We start from the raw sequence: 13,328 nt of genomic DNA on the forward strand, positions 1-13,328 counted from the left end.
AAATACAAGTTCATGGTTAAAAAGTTCAAATAGTCTGCCAGTTCCCTTTACCTAAGGCACCACTGTTTTTGATTTCTTATGTTATCTTCTGGAAGTTTGTATAAATACACAAGCATATGTTTACAAATTGGAGCCTACCTTTTAAAAAATAATGAGACATAATATGCCCTTTTCTTATCCTCTGTTAATGTAAAGCCCCGATCCAATGGGCCACCTGCCTCTTCCCCCTCAGGCTCCCCAAATAGGCCATATATTTGTCTTTAAAATTCATCACGTTCAGAACTGAAAAACTTCATCTTTTATTTCTTTCTATCACTGTAGTATTGAGGATGAAGTTTGACTACACGTTAGAAAATGTGAAATGACAGCGGCTTACACAAGATAAAAACTTATTTTTCTTTTGCTTAAGAGAAATCTAGGGCTGATAGGGCAGCTCAGGCACCCAGGCTCTTTCTGTCTTACTGACTCTGTCTCTGTCTCTGTCTCATTCTGTCTGTCTCTGTCTATTTCGCTGTCTCTCTGTCTGTCGCTGTCTCTCTGTCTATCGCTGTCTCTCTGTCTCTGTCTCTCTCTAATCCAGTACAGCTGTCTAACCTCCAACCACTACCTCTTGTTTTCTAGGCAGCAGAACAAAGTAGTATTCCTCACGCACGAATCGTGTACACATACACCTCACAGAAGTGTCATACAAGACTTTCCAGGTGGCCCAGCTAAAAACTGGGGATTCTATCACCACAGAAGGAGAGGAATATAGATACTGGGATAGATAGCTAGCGTTCTGCCAGTCACTCAAATCTTCAAATATGGTGACCTCCCTTCCCCCCTCCAATTTCTTACCATGGGCTTCAAGATAACTTTGTGCTACTTTCAGAAATCTTCAGTTTGATTTGTGAAAGTAAAGGTCAGTTCAGCCTGAGAATGGCCATGTCAGAATTTTGTGAAGAAAAAGTGACCAAGTGCGGTATTAAGTCAGTGGAAAGCTCAGTGTGGTTTGACATCGCAGTTTTTTGAGTTGTTCATTTAGATCAGATATGGGCAAAGTTTCTCTGTAAAGGATCAGATAGTAAATATTTTGGGCTTTGTAGACCAGATCCTCTGTGCTGCAGCTACTCAGCTGTGCCTTTGTAGTATGGAAGTGGACAGCACAGAGAAGAATGTGCATGGCTGTGTCCAGTGAAGCTTTATTATCACACTGAAACTTCAGTTACATGTATTTTTCATGTGTGATGATATATTTGTCTTAACTTTTTCAATTATTTAAAAAAATAAAAATCATCCTTAACTCACATGCTGTACAAAAACAGGTGGTGGGCTAAATTTGGCCCCAGGACCATAGTTTGCTGATTCCTAATTTAAATGATTGTAGAAATGATGAGCTCGAAGAAACTAATGTTCTGCTGTTTTAAATAGAAGTTGGTCAGCTAGTGTGAGAGTCAGGAATGGGGCGGAGGGAAGGAGGATCTAAAAATATTTAGAAGAAATGACTTTAAGTTTTGAGGCCGCACATTCTAAAATGCTTAAAAATATATCATTAGATTAGGAAGATAACCATATTTTTAAAGAAATGTGTTTTTTTTAGTGGGATAAAATAAAACGAAATTTACCACTTTAACTAATTTTTAAATGTCCAATTCAGTGATATTAAATGCATTCACTATATGTGCAACCATTACCACTGTCCATTTCTAGAAAACTTTCATCATCCCAAACAGAAACTCTGTACCGTTTAAAATAATAACTCCCTATTTTCTCCTCTCCTCTGCCCATGGTAACTTGTATTACATTTTCTATCTCTGAGAATTTGTCTATTCTAGGTATCATGTAAGTGGAGTCATACAGTAGTTTTTTATTTTTATCTGGCTTATTTCACTTAGCATAAGGTCTTCAAGGTTTATCCATGTGGTAGCGTGTTTCAGTTTCATTCCTCTTTAATGCTGAATAATATACTTTATGTAAATGCATTGTGTTTACCCATCTGTTGATGGACGTTGGGTTGTTTCCACCTGTTGGCTGCTGTGAATAATGCTATGAACATTGATATGAAAGCATCTCTTTGAGTTCCTGCTTCCAATTCTTTAGTGTATGTGCCTGGAGGTGGACTTGCTAGAGTGTATGCTAATTCTATGTTTAGCTTTTTAAGTAACCTCCATACTGTTAACCTTATTCCCATTAGTAATGCACAGTTTCCAATTTCTCCACATCCTCACCAACACTTATTAAATTTTTTTTATAATAACTATCTTACTGGGTATGAAGTAATATCTCATTGTGGTTTAGATTTGCATTTCCCTAATGACTGGTGATATTGAGCATCTTTTCATGCACTTATTGACTATTTGTGTAAATCATTTGTAAGACATTTGTTAAGTCCGTTACTCATTTTTTAATTGTGGGTTTTTTGTTGTTGTTGAGTTGTAAGAGTTCTTTTTTATATTCTGGATATTAATCCCTTATCAGATTTTTGATTTGCAAATATTTTCTCTCATTATGTGGGTTGTCTCTTCAGGCTCTTGATAGTATATTTTGATGACAAAATTTCTAATTTGGTGTCTGATTTATTTATTTTTCTTTTGTTGCATGTGTTTTTGGTGTTATAACCAAGAAATCATTACCAATTCAGTGTCACAAATCTTTCCTTCTGTTTTCTTCTAAGGGTTTCAAAGTTTTATTCTTACAGTTAGGCCTTTATTCCATTTTGAGTTACATTTTGTATGTGTGTAAGGTAAGGGTCCAACTTAATTCTTTTGGATGTGGATATCCAGTTTTCCCAGTGCCATTTGTTGAAGACTCCATTGATAATCTTGACACCTTCTGAAAATCATTTGGCTATATTTGTGATGATCTGAGCTCTATTCTGAGCTCTATTTTGTTGGTCTACATACGTGTTCTTTTTAAAAGAATTTATTTACTATTGTTTTTGTTTTTTGTTGGGGGGAGATGATTAGATTTACTTATTTATTTTCAGTGAAGGTACTAGGGATTGAACCCAGGACCTCATGCATACTAGACATACACTCTACCAGTGAGCTACACCCTCCCCCCAGCATGTGTTTTGATGCATTTTTATACCACACTTTTTTGATGACTGTAGCTTTGTAGTAAGTTTAAAAATCAGGAAATAAGAGTCTTCTGACCTTGTTCTTTTTTGTGAAGATTATTTTGATTGTTTGGAGTCCTTTGAGAGTCCATATGAATTTCAGGATGGGTTTTCTATTTCTGCAAAAAATGCCAGGGATTTTGATTAGGATTGCATTAATCTGTAGATTGCTTTGCGTAGTATTGCCATCTTAACAATATTAAAGCCTTCCAGTCAATGAACATGGAAATGGAAATGTCTTTCCATTTATTTGTGTCATCTTTAATTTTTTTCAGAAAATTTAGTTTTTGGTGTACAAATCTTTTGCCATTTTTGTTAATTTATTACTAAGTATTTTATTCATTTTGATGCTATTACAAATAGGATTGTTTTCTTAATTTCTTTTTTGGATTGTTCATTGTTAGTGTACAGAAATTTAAATGATTTTTGTGTGATTTTTTTATTCCCTCCAACTGTGCTGAATTTATTAGATTGAACAGTTAATTGAAAACACTTTTTTGTTTTAGAGTTTTCATGTATGAGAATATGTCATCTGTAAACAAATAATTTTACTTCTTCCTTTTAAATTTGGGTACCTTTTATTTCTTTTTCTTGAATAATTCTCTGGCTAGGACTTCAATACTGTATTGAATAGAAGTGTTGAAAATAGACATCCTTGCCTTTTTCCTGATCTTAAGACAAAAGCTTCTAATTTTTCACCATTGCATATGATGTTAGCTGTGAGTTTCTCATATATGGCCTTTATCATGTTCTGGAAGTTTCCTCCTCTTCCTAGTTTAAATCAGTGGAGAATGTTGAATTTTGTCAAAAGCCTTTTCTGTAGAGATGCATATTACAGTATACAAGGGTGATTTCTTAAAAAAGAAAAAAAGAGTGATTTCTGAGGTTTGCTTTAAAATACTTTAGCAAAGGAAAAAGGGGGTTTGATGAAGCAAGTGACAAAATTTGGGTAACTGGAGAATGGGTGATGTTTTGGAAATTTATTAAATGATTATTTCTACTTTAGAGTATGTTTGGAAATTTAAAAAACTTGTATTAAAATACTTGTTTTATTGTTTTAGATTGTTTGAATTCCCTTATTTACTAAAATGTCTATTTTTAAGTCATCATTGTTTGGATTATGTTTACCTTCTCCTTTTAGGGTATATTGTGATCTTTTGCAGCATCCAACTATGCCTTTGCCCTTTACCAAGGTAGAAAAGTTGACTATGTTCTGTTTGTAAGAGTCTCACTCTGGCCTAAAGTGTTCTTCTTGCCTGTGGGAGTTGGTAAAGATAATTCTGCTGAACTCTCGGGTATTGTGAATGTGCAGTAGTTTCTAAACCTGAATGACTTGAGGAAGCTTTGAAAAAAGTGTAGATTGTGTTGACAGATTGATCAGACCTGGGGTAGGATGTGGTCTCCAGAAGTGATGGGGATGCAGCCAGGTTTGGGAATCATTAAATGGGAGCCAGGCTTTAGAAAGGGCATGGGAACAACATCCCTCTGTGAGCCCTCCTACTAGCCTAGAGAGTGTCTTGCTTTCATGGGTGGAGTGCGGGACTTGGAACCGGAAGTTGCAGTCCAGTCAGTAGAACTAGATGACTTTGGTTAAAGAGGTAACTACACCCTAAGAAAGATTAGACTGAGCTACACCATTGGTGAGCTTCCTGAATGCGTTATTCCATGATGAAACTTGCCAGAGAGAGAGATGTTGACCACTAAAAGTGAAGGGATTAATGTGGAATAATCCTGTGTACCGAAGGAGAAGGTATTTGTGTATTAGGTTGATGAAAGTTTTAGACAAATCACTCAATGGAAAAAAACAAATTCCCAAAGGACTTTTTTGGCGGGAGTTGACGGGGTGGAGAGAGAGTTGCTTTATTGATTTATTTTTATACTTGCTTTAATCAGCATCAGTGGTAGAAATGTGGCATTCTATAGTTACTTTCCACATTTCAAAAAGAAAAACTCGATCTCTTCTTGGATGGTCTAGTGGAGCTATAACCTTGACATAGTTAATAAAATTGTGTTATACAATGGGCTTTTCTTTTGAAACCCTTAAGAATGTTCAGATATGCCTTGTTAGCTTACTCAAACCAAATCGGGAGGTCAAAAAGATGAGGGCAGCCTGTCAGATCCCAAGGCCCCCAGGCACTGAGGTTAGCCCAGATCACATCCAGGGGTGAGTGTGCAACTGCTAACAGATTCCAGTCTTGTAAAAATCCAGGATTCAGAGGGGCCTGGGTCTGAGAGACCCTTGCTGCAGCCTTTCCTTTTACAGACGACAGAACTGAGGCTTGGAAAGGGGTGACTTAGCCAGAGTCCTCTCCTGCTGAGCCCGGCGGTTTCCATTTACTGGGTCTCTGTTAGGATGGCAGCACCTTCAAAACACAGAACATACTTCCCTGCCGGAAGCCACATCTTTCAGTGGTGACACCCCGAGGTGGCCCCCGTGGTCTTTTGCTTGTTTTGGAGAGATGCAGCGTGACTGCTTTTGTTGTTACAGCACTGGGTGGTCTGCTAGTGAGCACGTAATATAAATAACAACTAATAAATAATTTTACAGCAGAGACCCTAAATCCTTCCAGATAGTGCACTGGTGCGTGGCTGTCAAACACCACACACATCCTAAGAAAACAGTAACTTTAACCCATCCGTCTTTTACGTACACGGCATGTTGTTGTCATAAAGTTTTCCTGAGGTTTTAGTGGCTTAAAGGAAGAAAATGTACACGTAAAAACACACGTACACAAACATACGTACGTGTGCACACCTACCCTCGCTGGCTACATGATCACTTCTGTTTTTAGGAATCGCCAATTTTATACATCTCTAAATTTTTTTTTATTTTTGCTGCTTTGGCTACAGTAGACGATTTTATTTCATACTGCAGTGAATTTGAGCAGACTTGGTATTTTTGAAATTAAATCCCTCTGATTTTGCATGCCGAACCATACTTTTGTGTTTTAAAACAAAGTGATAAGAAGATGCATTGGCTTTACTCATTTTGTGGTTTTCTAGCTCTTGAGAGCCGGCTACCTGAGTCCTGTGCTACTTAAGACCTTGGGGTTTCCAGATGAGTTGGAGGTTAGGATTCTGGCCTGACCCCCTCCCTGAAATCTCCAGGCTTCAACTTCTTCAGGTGGAAATTAGGAATCATACCTATTGCATAGAGGACAGAAGGACTATGGGTAGAAGCTTGAAGCTTCCACCAGAGCTCCCAGCATTGGCCCTCCATCTGAAGCTCTCAACAGGAGCTGCCTCTCTTCACTTTCTAGATTTGTGTGTTGCATCTTCTTCATTGAAACCTGCCCATAGCAAAGGCTGTTCTCTCATGAAGCCATCCTGAGTTGAAATAGAAGTCTTGCTGCTCTGTATTTCCATATTGCACTGTATCTGGTGCCTCTCCCGTAGTGTCTTGGGCTTGATGTCTGCACTGTAATGGTTACAGGGGAGCTGTGTTACCCCCACTCCCTGCCCCTGGCTGAGCTTTCTGAGGACAGAGGCTGAGGCTGACCAAGCCCTGCATTTCCTGCAAGACGTTACGCATGCTGCACACACAGCAGGTGTGATCATGGATGAGCTCTCAGTGGGTGTGTGGGGTGGTGTTGAAAACAGTTTGATAGAATGGTACATGCTCTAAAGGTGGTCACTGTCTTCCTCATCCCTGCTGCTTCCAGCCACCCATTTCTCTCTCCAGCCCTCTCACTTGGAAGGCTCTGCACCTGAGGGGGCTTGGCTTCCTCAAGGAGGTCAGATTTATAGAGGCCAGGCTGACCTCTCAATAGCTGTTTGTTGTGACTGGAATTGTGTCCCCCAGGAGATGTCAGAGTGCTAACCCCTGGTACCTCAGAATGTGACCTCATTTGAAAATAGCATCTTTACAGAGATAATCAAGGCCACATGAGGTCATTGGGGTGGGCCCTAATCCAGTATGACTGGGGTCCTCATTAAAAGGGGAAATTTGGACAGAGGCATACCCGTACAGAGGGAAGATAATGTGAAGGCCCAGAGAGGACATCTAGAAGCCAAGGAGCTTGAGGCTACGAAAAGCTAGAAGAGGTGTGGATCTGACAGATGGTCCTCACAGGCCTCAGAAGGAGGCTGCCTGCCGACACCTTGATTTTGGACTTCCAACCTCTAGAACTGTGAGACGGTGCATGTCTGATGTCTAAACCACCTGGCGTGTGGCACTTTGTTAGGGCAGTCCTAGGAAACGAATACATTATGTGAAGCAGTCAGGTTTAACAGACTTTTCAGCCTTGTTTCCTTATCTATAGAGGGAGTGGTATGGCAAATCACAATATTTCGTAGGGTTCTTCTCAGAACTAAACAGTGCCTGGCTTTTTTTTTTTTTTCCAAAGATCTTTTTAAACAATTTTTTTAACCTTTTTTTTTTTGGTGGGGAGAGGTAATTTATTTATTCTTAGAGGAAGTACTGGGGATTGAACTCAGGACCTCATGCATGCTAAGCATGCTCTCTACCACTTTAGCTGTACCGTCCCCTATGCCTGGCATTTTGAAAGGACCTCTATTAATGGTATAGCTTTACTGTTACTCTGTAGACTCCCAGCCTTCCTTAGCCTTGGACAACTTGTATCTGTCCCTTACTGGCATTTCTTCAGAAGGTCATCAGCCAGTTTCTGGTTTCTGTGGCCATAAAATCTGGAGGCCTTAATAGGAAGCAAATCATATTTTCTTGTAGGAATCTAGTTTTATTAGGGTTTCACTTCCTGACAAAGTGCTCAGCCACAAACAATCTGCAAAACCATCCCATCCCAATAGGTAAGTGTGTGTTAATGGGCTGAGGCCTCACCCTTCTCTGGTCACCATGTTAACTGGGAGTCTTTGTTAGATTCTTACAGGTTATCATATAGTCTATCAACTTCCTTACTTTTGAATGCCTGTCATAGTAGGTTGTAGGAAGTAGGGCCTGGATTCTTTGGTGGTAGTTAGAAGAAAAACGAAAATCGGTGAATTAACATCCTCCTCAGTGTATGGGAGGTGGTGGCATCTGGAAACAGGTGTGGGCTCAGTCTGACACTTGGAGCTGTGTTGCCTTGGGCTGGTTACTTAATGTTAGTATCTGCTTTCTCTGTAAAACAAAGGTGATGATCGCTGCCCAAGGGGCCGTTTGAAGGTTTAAATAGGATTGCATAGGTACAGACACGCCTTTTCTATGTGGTACATACTACTTGACCAAAAAAAAAAAAAAAAGTTAGTTCCTTTCCTACCTCTTCCCCATCCCTCAACGGTTAGAGTCAATAGCAAGTGTTGGTCGCGTCAGGCGTGATGTGGAGGTTGCTTTGGGGAAACGTAAGAGCTTATTGTGCCCCTTAAATTATTCTCAGCAGAAAGCTACCCACCACCTACATGCTGAGAACCTTTGAGTGACATAGGTCAGATTCAAAACTTTATTTCAGCATAGTCTGAAGTGAATTTGATATTCTTCTTACAGTTCTTTTGGTGATATCACTTCTGAGTTGTTTGTTTTTAAAAAAAGTCTGAAAGTATTAAACATTTGAAGAATGAAGTATTATGAGATGGGGAGTGTGTGTGTGCATGATGACTAAAAAAGTAAATTTTCCTATAGCTAGTATTGTTTAATTATGAATGGGTCATCTCTAAAAATTAAATGTATATGTTTGAAGTTCTCTAAGATAAATCTGCGTTAATAACTATGGCTATTTGAGCACTTAAGGCTCAGATAACATCAATACCCTAAAAATCTCTGAGCTCTTTATAAACGTCATTGCAGACTGTATTAATATCCATATAAAACAGGACTTCAATTTAAGCTTAATTGAATTAGTCCTTTGGTATTGAATGAGGAGTCCATTCTCCAGTTTCACTTAAGAAGTAGTGGACCAGGGAAGGAAAGAGACATAGAATGTTAGGTTTTGGCATCGTTTTATTTGTTTTACTAATTTTCTAGTCTCAAAGCCATTCTCAAGATGATTCCATTAAAAGGAGGTGGAATATTTGCCATTTTCCAGGAAAACAGTGATCGATGATGGAGGAGAGAGATTATTCATACCTTGTAATCAATATAACTTCTTCTATAACTGATTTTTGGGCACTCAAAGTCAAATTATCTTACTTCCTTTTAAAAATAAAAACTTACAGTTTCCATAGGGAAAAGTTCAAAACACAGAAGAAATTTCCAGAGTTTTTTTAAAATTTCTTTTTTCTTTTTAAAAACATGTTTTATTGAAGGGTAGTCAGTTTACAACGTCATGTCAATTTATGATGTACGGTACAATATTTCAGTCATATAGGAACATACATATATTTGTTTTCATACTCTTTTTAAGCATAAGTTACTACAAGATACTGAATATAGTTCTCTGTGCTATAGAGTATGAACTTGTTTATTTTGTATTTAGTAGTTAGTATCTTCAAATCTTGAACTCCCAATTTATCCCTTCCCACCCCATCCTGTAACCATAAAATATTTATTTATTTATTTATTTTGGGGGGAGATAATTGAGTATTTATTTACTTTCTTTTTTTTGATGGAGGTACTGGGGATTGAACCTAGGACCGTGTGCTTGCTAGGCATGCACTCTACCACTGAGCTATACTTTCCCTCCGCCAGAGGTTTTAATACCCTCTTTTGATACTGATTTTCACAAACTCTGTTCAGGTAGGAAGTTGGTTTGAGTAGCTGTATGATCTGGAAACCAGGGTAAAATGAATCATCATTAAGACGAATCATGTTTTCCTGTAGGAATCTAGTTTTAAGTAGGGGTTTTATTCCTGACAAAATGTTCAGCATCATCTAAATCATAAACATGGCCATTCATGTTATAAAAGTAAATATACAACAATATACATCATGTGATAATTTATATAATATGCTCCTAGTTGCATATAATGGGATTGCCTGTGGTACATACATTGATTACCCAAAGGCCCAAGTGCTTAATGAAACATACATTCAGCTTATAAAATGCACAGCTCTGCCATGATTTAATGTATATGGAAGAACTTAATAAACTGTAGGGTGCTATACAGATGTAAGCTGAAATTCTATTAGCTTTGTACATACAGCCTAGCATAATACATGTGCAGTAAGACATTCCTAAACATCCAGTTAGGAATATTTTTGTTCTCCTTAGAATTTGGAAAGGGCATTTGGGGGTTTGGGTGACTTGTGAGCTAGGATATGTAAGGAAGTTTGAACAGATGCTTTTCTTTTGCTAGTATTTCTTTATGCTGTATGCTTTATTTCAATTTTTTTTACATGTGCTTTGTATCTTCATTATCCCCTTTTAAGAGAAGATACCTTTAGCCCCCTTTTGAAGAAGATGGTGACAGTCAGAGATAAATGGCACTTTCAGAGTCACTTTGTCACTAGGAAGTCGTAAAACCCAAACTGAAACCTCTTCTTCCTGACTCCTCATTCTGTGCTCTTTCAAATACACCATAAGAACCTGCCATTTTTTTCTTGGGATAAGCAGATGGTATCAAAATAATTTTAGCCATCCTAGAACAGTGCTGAAATTTGGGGTCACTCTCAAAGGAAACTCTTAGTGTCTGAAAGCCTGGAGTCCTCACAGAAGACTTCAGCTGTGAGGGTTCAGAGAGGAAGACTTGAGTCTTTGCTCTTCCTTCCCTGACTCCCTTGCCCACCATAGCATTACTGAACACAGGTGATCATGGCAGGGGGGCAGGTGGACAACCTGAGAGAAGCACAAGGAAAGGGAAGGCAGGGGCCCATGTGATGCTTGTCAGTGCTGCAGAAACAAACCCTGAAGTCTCATCAGTTATGACAAAGTTTATCGATCAAAGTCAGAGGCTCCTCCTTGTGCAGTGACTAGAGGTCAGGGCCACTGTCATCCTGCAAGAGTTCCTTTTCTCCAGGTGTGAGGAAGAGGGGGAGGAAACATGTGGTGATCGTGGAGTTAAGGGCTGTGGAATGTGGCCTCAAGGTCACCTGGGTGTCTCTGTGCTGAGATGATTGCTTCTACAGCAACAGAATCATGACTGTGTCTTCAGTAACATCCTGGTCGATCACCTGAGCTGATCATACCAGACAGTCATGTTGGTGGCTTTCTTCTTTATATAATAAATGTGTGGCATGTTGTGCGCAAAGCTTGGGTTGGAAAGTTGATTCAAAGTAGCAATTCATTCCAAAGAAGCACTGAGTTGTGTTTCATCCAGAAATCATAACTTCCCCATTAGAGCCACTGTTAGCCTATATGAAGCCTCTGTTCAAATTAGAAACAGGCGCCCTTTCCTCAATACATTTTCCTTCCACGTGTCAGAAAATTGTCATGCTGTGGTATTAGAACAATACCCTTCACTAATGGCTCCTGAAAAATTGTCCAAATATGCAAATTGACAGTGTCTCCGAAGGGAACAGTGTCCTCTTAGATGTGTCACCCTGTCACTTGGGTGTAGTGCACTTCCCCTACAACTGTGCATGGCAGCTTTTGTTCCCCTGGCCTCCTTACTACTGAGTCTTTTTGAAATTCCAAAATGTTTCCAGGTAAAAGTCTTTACAGTCTTAGTTAAGATGGTGAGATATTCTTTTCTGGAAGACTATGATTTCAGTTCTGTTAGGCCATGGAAAAAACGTTATTTTTCATAAGGTCAAGTCTCTGCTATTTTCTGAAACATATGTCATCCATCTTTAGTCTGATTTGTTTTAAAACTATATTTACCTTCTTCTATTGTTTGTTTCTCTGTTCTCTAACCATTTGCTGCATTTTGAAAACATGGAGTCACCCTGGTACAATAGTCTCTTTTTATTCAAGAGTCTTTTACCCAAATAATTTAGGACTTTAATAGAATATCCTCAGTGATAAAATTCCTGCCCAGGGGCTAACAATTATTGCCATTATTAGGAAAATAGATTTTCTGTTTGCTAGCATTTGGAATAGACCAACCCAATAGGCAATGCTACTATTTGTTAAATGAACAAATGAATGGATACATTGTGAAGGACAGTTAGTCTTAACTGTAAACCAATTGCCTTTTTTTTTAAACCTGTTTTATGACTACATGTTATCACTGAAGGACTCAAACCTAGAAAAGACCATTACTATTTCTGAGTTAAGGACCCTTGCTAAAAACGAAGGAGCAATGATGTGTGAAGAAAGGATAGTATGTTTAAAAAAATTACAGGACTGCTCTAATTGCGCTTTGATTACTCTCTCTGGGGAGTAATTCTTACTCCTTGGTAGGAAACCACGAGCAAGTCTGGCCATTTGGTTTTGTGAAAATAAACTTCTTCTAATTTATTATTGACACATTATACATACCTGCCAAATTTTCTCATGCTTTTTTCCTGACATGTGTCTGGCCTGATGGAGTCACTGTAAGGCAGTCAATGTGTTTTTAAAGAAATTATGTTTTGCTAAGGAATGTATCAAGATTGTTAAACCGTGTTGCACCTTGTTCTCATTAGTCTTTGGAATGCAGCTGCCGGAACAGAAAGGGCAGGGGAGACAGAGACAGAGTGGTGGCTGCGAAAGCTCTGGCCTCTCCTAGCGGGAGACCTCTGGGCTCCTTTTGGAGCTGCAGGAGCCGGGTTCTTCCTGGCAGCTGTGCCAGGAGGAGCAGACGGGGAGCCCCGTAACCCAAGCCCACACTTGCTCTGTTGAGCTGACAAACCCAATAACAAAATGGATCTCCCCTCTTTGTGCAGTCCAGCTATAGTTGTCACACTGTATGTAATTAAACTTCCAACATCCAGGTTTCCACTGAAAATACTCCCTAAAGCCAGGCCTGCCTTGGTTCATGAGCAGCAGGGAACACTGCATAGCATCCCAAAGTTCCAAGTCCTGACAATTCTGCTTCCTAACATTTCTCCCTTGTTGGTCCCTGCCCCCCCCCCCCACCAAACAGCCCTGACTGCTGCAGGATCCCATGAGTCTTGCTTAAACTGGGACAGCAGCTTCCAAGAGTCCCAGCAGAGCTCCCTGTGCTCTCCAGTCCACCCTTCATGTGGTAGCCAGAGCGAGCTTCCAGAGATGCGTGGCCCTTTCTACTTCTGCTCGGGGCTCATCTGGGATCTCCGTCACCTGCAGCGTACAACGAAAACCCCTTTGCGTGTTGTTGAAGGCTCTGTAAGGTGCGGCCTCTGCTGCCTTGTCCAGCTAATCTCCCAGCCTGTCTCACCTGTCATTTTATGGTCCAGGAATATAGGACTGTCAGTGATTTTGGAAATAATACCTTGTTCTCTCTCTTTCTGTACCTTTGCTCTTATTTTCCTTTCTTCCTTGGATGTCCTCCCTGCTGA

The 13,328-nt window shown here is 39.5% G+C and overlaps 1 protein-coding gene across 1 annotated transcript in view; it reads left to right on the top strand.

The window, feature by feature from the left end:
• The window catches only part of SAXO1 (stabilizer of axonemal microtubules 1), an 86,104-nt gene that overhangs the window by 22,182 nt on the left and 50,594 nt on the right, over positions 1–13,328 (top strand). The gene's annotated exons all lie outside the window — the stretch shown is intronic.

This window comes from Vicugna pacos, chromosome 4, assembly GCF_048564905.1.
Source record: "Vicugna pacos chromosome 4, VicPac4, whole genome shotgun sequence".
Taxonomy (NCBI): Eukaryota; Metazoa; Chordata; class Mammalia; order Artiodactyla; family Camelidae; genus Vicugna; species Vicugna pacos.